The following is a 6,367-nucleotide window of genomic DNA, read 5'->3' as shown; positions in this document are numbered from 1 at the left end:
GTAACTTTTTTCTCTTTTACCTTTTGTATATCTACTGTAGGTTTTTGATTAACAATGTGAGGCTTAGCAATAATGTCATGCACCTAATGACCTGTTTTAAGCTGATGCCAACTTAAAACTTTATTGCATAGAAAAGGTCTGTTCTTTTACTCCTCACATTGATGTTTCTGTTAGTGCAGTTTATCTTTCTTATGTTGTATATTCATCTAAAAATTGTAGCTAATGTTATTTTTAATAGTTTTTGTCTTTGATTTATAGAATAACTTATTATTGTCCTACATGTCCTTCAGAAATGAAGGAAAGATAGAATTTACCAAACAGATGCAAAAGGGTTTGTCACCAGTACAGCTGCGTTATAATAAATGCTGAAAGGAGTTCTTCAGGCGAACGTGAAAAACAGCATGGGGAGGGGAGAAATGGGATAAATTGGGAGATTGGAATAGACACAGACACTACTGAAAGTATGAATACAGTGTATAAAAACATAACTAATGAGAACTTACTGTAAGACACAGGGAACTGTACTCAGTGCTCTTTGTGACCTAAATGGAAGGAATTCCAAAAGGAGGAGGAGGTAAATGTACACATACAGTTGATTCACTTTGTTGTGCAGTAGAAACTAACACAACACTGTAAAGCAACTATTCTCCGATTAAAAAATTTTCTTTAAGTGTTAGCTTCTAGCTTACATTGTTTCTTCTGAGAAACACATCTATATACTTGATGGGGATTACATATTAGAGAAAATTTTCTCTTTGCTGCTTTTAAAATTCTGTTTTCCTTTTAGAAAGTTGAATTATGTGTCTTAAGATCATTTTAGGATGATCTCAATTTCATCATTTAGGATGAAATTCAGGGGATATAGGACATTTGGATATCTAGATGTTTACAGGTTAGAGAAATCATTAGTTCTTTGAAGCCGTTGTTCCCCTATTTCTCTCCTTGTTTCCTGGGATGCCAGTAGTATGTAAGTTGCATTCTATAATGATATCCCATAGTTTTTGTTTTTATCTTAGACTAATATATATGAAGGTCATGTTATCAAATTTTTTTCTTCTCCTTAATCCATTTTGCTGTTGATGCTCTCTGTATTCTTTCAGAAATTTGTTTGGTTCTCTCTTATGATCACTGTCTTGCACTTCCTTTGTTTATGTGTAGCTTCCGATGTTTTGTTTAGTTTTTCTGTGTTTTCTTTTAGTTCACTGAACTTGATTTCTTAATTCTTTATGGCATATTGCAGATCTCCATGTCTTTTGGGTTGATTACTGCAAAGTTACTGTGTTCTGTTGGTTGTCATATGTCCTTGATTTGTTTTTAATATATTTAAAATTTTTATTTAGTTTTAGTTGAAGGATAATTGCTTTACAATATTGTTTGATTTCTGCCATACATCAACATGAATCAACCATAGATGTTCATATGTCCTATGAATCAGTGATAGATACACGTTTCATCTCTCGAACCTCCCTACCTTTTCCCTCCCCATCCCACTCTAGGTGGTCACAGAGCAGTGGCAGTGTTTTTTGTGTGAGAATTGTAGAAAACTTACTCTACCATGATGTATCCAAATTAAACTTTTATTAGAGGTAATAAAATGAGTTTTGAAGGGAAATTTGAAGATGCCTTAAATAGTACATTATTTTTGTTTTTCTTATGCTCATAAGACATTTTCTCAATTATCTTTTTATAGTTGGAGTTTTGAGAGGAAAAAGAAGACAAGCTAGAAAGCTTTGGGAGAGGAAGCAGTGACAATATATTTAGAAGTATCTACCATATTTTTATGATTGAACAATATTTATTACTATACTTACCATGACCTTTTAAAAAATAAATTTATTTATTTTAATTGGAGGCTAATTACAATATTGTAGTGGTTTTACCATACATCAGCATGAATCCGCCACGTGGGTATACATGTGTTCCCCATCCTGAACCCCACTCCTACCTCCCTCCCTGTACCATCCCTCTGGGTGATCCCAGTGCACCAGCCCCAAGTATCCTGTATCATGCATTGAACCTGAACTGGCAATTTGTTTCACATATGATAATATACGTGTTTCAGTGCCATTCTCCCAAGTCATCCCACCCTCTCCCTTTCCCACAGAGTCCAAAAGACTGTTTTATACATTTGTGTCTCTTTTGCTGTCTCACATTACAGGTTTATTGTTACCATCTTTCTAAATTCCATACATACGTGTTAGTATACTGTATTGGTGTTTTTCTTTCTGGCTTACTTCACTGTGTATATAATAGGCTCCAGTTTCATTAGCCTCATTAGAACTGATTCAAACATTCTTTTTAATGGCAGAGTAATACTCCATTGTGTATATGTACCACAGCTTTCTTATCCATTCATCTGCTGATGGACAGATGGTTGCTTCCATGTCCTGGCTGTTATAAACAGTGCTGCGATGAACATTGGGGTACACGTGTCTCTTTTCAATTCTGGTTTCCTCAGTATATATGCTCAGCAGTGGGATTGCTGGGTCATAAGGCAGTTCAATTTCCAGTTTTTTAAGGAATCTCCACACTGTTCTCCATAGTGACTGTACTAGTTTACATTCCCATCAACAGTGTAAGAGGGTTCCCTTTTCTGTACACCTTCTCCAGCATTTATTGCTTGTAAACTTCTGGATAGCAGCCATTCTGACTGGTGTGAAATGGTACCTCGTTGTGGTTTTGATTTGCGTTTCTCTGATAATGAGTGATGTTGAGCATCTTTTCATGTGTTTGTTACCCATATGTATGTCTTTGGAGAAATGTCTGTTCTTTGGCCCATTTTTTTATTGGGTTGTTTATTTTTCTGAAATTGAGCTGCAGGAGTTGCTTGTATATTTTTGAGATTAGTTGTTTGTCAGATGCTTCATTTGCTATTATTTTCTCCCATCCTGAAGGCTCTCTTTTCTCCTTGCTTATAGTTTCCTTTGTTGTGCAGAAGCTTTTTAAGTTTAATTAAAATTAAAATTTGTCCCATTTGTTTATTTTTGCTTTTATTTCCAATATTATGGGAGGTGGGTCATAGAGGATCCTGCTGTGATTTATGTTGGAGAGTGTTTTGCCTATGTTCTCCTCTATGAGTTTTATAGTTTCTGGTCTTATGTTTAGATCTTCAATCCATTTTGAGTTTATTTCTGTGTATGGTGTTAGAAAGTGATCTAGTTTGATTCTTTTACAAGTGGTTGACCAGTTTTCCTAGCACCTCTTATTAAGGAGATTGTTTTTTCTCCATTGTATATTCTTGCCTCCCTTGTCAAGCATAAGGTGTCCAAAGGTGCGTGGATTTATCTCTGGGCTTTCTATTTTATTCCATTGATCTATGTTTCTGTCTTTATGCCAGTACCATACTGTCTTGATGACTGTGGCTTTGTAGTAGAGCCTGAAGTCAGGCAGGTTGATTCCTTCAGTTGCATTCTTCTTTCTCAAGATTGATTCGGGTATTCGAGGTTTTTTTGTATTTCCATACAAATTGTGAAATTATTTCTTCTAGCTCTGTGAAAAATACTGTTGGTAGCTTGATAGGGATTGCATTGAATCTATAGATTGCTTTGGGTAGTATACTCATTTTCATTATACTGATTCTTCCGATCCATGAAATGGTGTATTTCTCCATCTATTAGTGTCCTCTTTGATTTCTTTCACCAGTGTTTTCTATATATAGGTCTTTAGTTTCTTTAGGTAGATTTATTCCTAAGTATTTTATTCTTTTCATTGCAATGGTGAATGGAATTGTTTCCTTAATTTCTCTGTTTTTTCATTATTAGTGTATAGGAATGCAAGGGATTTCTGTGTGTTGATTTTACATCCTGCAACTTTACTATATACATTGATTAGTTCTAGTAATTTTCTGGTGGAATCTTTAGGGTTTTTTATGTAGAGGATCATGTCATCTGCAAACAGTGAGAGTTTTACTTCTTCTTTTCCAATCTGGATTCTTCTTATTTCTTTTTCTGCTCTGATTGCTGTGGCCAAAACTTCAAAAACTATGTTGAATAGTAGTGGTGAAAGTGGGCACCCTTGTCTTGTTCCTGACTTTAGGGGAAATGCTTTCAATTTTTCACCATTGAGGATCATAGTTGCTGTGGGTTTGTCATATATAACTTTTAGTATGTTGAAGTATGTTCCTTCTATTCCTGCTTTCTGGAGAGGTTTTTATCATAAATGGATGTTGAATTTTGTTAAAGACTTCTTCTGCATATTGAGGTAATCATATAGCTCTTATTTTTCAATTTGTTAATGTGGTATATTACATTGATTGATGGGCGGGTATTGAAGAATCCTTGCATCCCTGGGATAAAGCCCACTTGGTCATGGTGTATGATCTTTTTAAAGTGTTGTTGGATTCTTATTGCTAGAATTTTGTTAAGGATTTTTCCATCTATGTTCATCAGTGATATTGGCCTATAGTTTTCATTTTTGGTGGCATCTTTGTCTGGTTTTGGTATTAGGGTGATGGTGGCCTCATAGAATCAGTTTGGAAGTTTACCTTCCTCTGCAATTTTCTGGAAGAGTTTGAGTAGGATAGGTGTTAACTCTTCTCTAAATTTTTGGTAGAATTCAGCTGTGAAGCCGTCTGGACCTGGGCTTTTGTTTGCTGGAAGATTTCTGATTACAGTTTCAATTTCTGTGCTTGGGATGTGTCTGTTAAAATTTTCTATTTCTTCCTGGTTCGGTTTCCGAAAGTTGTACTTTTCTAAGAATTTGTCCATTTCTTCCAAGTTGTCCATTTTATTGGCATATAATCGCTATAGTAGTCTTTTAATGATCCTTTGTATTTCTGTGTTGTCTACTGTGATCTCTCCATTTTCCTTTCTAATTTTACTGATTTGCTTTTTCTCCCTTTGTTTCTTGATGAGTCTGGCTAATGGTTTGTCAATTTTATTTATCCTTTCAAAGAACCAGCTTTTGGCTTTGTTGATTTTTGCTATGGTCTATTTTCTTTCTTTTGCATTTATTTCTGCCCTAATTTTTAAGATTTCTTTCCTTCTACTAACCCTGGAGTTCTTCATTTCTTCCCTTTTAGTTGCTTTACGTGTAAAGTTAGATTTTTTATTTGACCTTTTTCTTGTTTCTTGAGGTAAGCTTGTATTGCTGTGAACCTTCCCCTTAGGACTGCTTTTACAGTGTCACACAGGTTTTGGGTTGTTGTGTTTTCATTTTCATTTGTTTCTATGCATATTTTGATTTCTCTTGATTTCTTATGTGATTTGTTGATTATTCAGAAGTGTGTTGTTAATCCTCCATATGTTGGAATTTTTAATAATTTTTCTCCTATAGTTGATATCTAATCTTACTGCATTGTGGTCAGAAAAGATGCTTGGAATGATTTCAGGCTTTTTGAGTTTACCAAGGCTAGATTCCACCCCAGTACTCTTGCTTGGAAAATCCCCCGGACGGAGGAGCCTGGTAGGCTACAGTCCACAGGGTTGCTAAGAGTTGGACACAACTGAGCGACTTCACTTTGACTTTTCACTTTCATGCATTGGAGAAGGAAATGGCAGCTCACTCCAGTGTTCTTGCCAGGAGAATCCCAGGGATGGGGCAGCCTGGTGGGCTGCTGTCTCTGGGGTCACACAGAGTCGGACACAACTGAAGCGATTTAACAGCAGCAGTCTATTGTATCATTTAAAGTTTGTGTTTCCTTATTAATTTTTTCTTTAGTTGATCTATTCCTAGGTGTTAGTGGCGTATTAAAGTCTCCCACTATTATTGTGTTATTGTAAATTTCACCTATCATACTCGTTAGCATTTGTCTTACATATTGTGGTGCCCCTATGTTGGATGCATACATATTTATAATTGTTGTATCTTCTTGTATTGCTCCTTTGATCATTATGTAGTGTCCTTCTTTGTCTTTTCTCACAGCCTGTGTTTTAAAGTCTATTTTATCTGATATGAGTATTGCTACTCCTGCTCTCTTTTGGTCTCTATTTGGGTGGAACATCTTTTTTCAGCCCTTCACTTTTCAGTCTGTATGTGTCCCCTGTTTTGAGGTGGGTCTCTTGTAGGCAGCATATATAGGGGTCTTGTTTTTGTATCCATTCAGCCAGTCTTTGTGTTTTGGTTGGGGCATTCAGCACATTTACGTTTAAGGTAATTATTGGTAAGTATGATCTCGTTGCCTTTTACCTTATTGTTTTAGATTCGAGACTTTTTGTGTTTCCTGTCTAGAGAAGATCCTTTAGCTGGTTGGAGAGCTGGTTTGGTGGTGCTGAATTCTCTCAGCTTTTGTTTGTCTATAAAGCTTTGATTTCTCCTTCATATTTGAATGAGATCCTTGCTGGGTACAGTAATCTGGGCTGTAGGTTTTTTCTTTGATCACTTTAAGTATGTCCTGCCATTCCCTCCTGGCCTGAAGAGTTTCTATTGA

General features: G+C 35.8%; 1 protein-coding gene across 11 annotated transcripts in view; it reads left to right on the top strand.

Moving 5' to 3' along the window:
• The window catches only part of LOC132659061 (zinc finger Y-chromosomal protein), an 80,686-nt gene that overhangs the window by 41,091 nt on the left and 33,228 nt on the right, over positions 1-6,367 (top strand). The gene's annotated exons all lie outside the window — the stretch shown is intronic.

Source organism: Ovis aries, chromosome Y, assembly GCF_016772045.2.
Source record: "Ovis aries strain OAR_USU_Benz2616 breed Rambouillet chromosome Y, ARS-UI_Ramb_v3.0, whole genome shotgun sequence".
In the NCBI taxonomy this organism is placed as follows: domain Eukaryota; kingdom Metazoa; phylum Chordata; class Mammalia; order Artiodactyla; family Bovidae; genus Ovis; species Ovis aries.
Note: the sequence above shows the minus strand (reverse complement) of the source record. Positions and strands in the feature narration are given on the sequence as shown.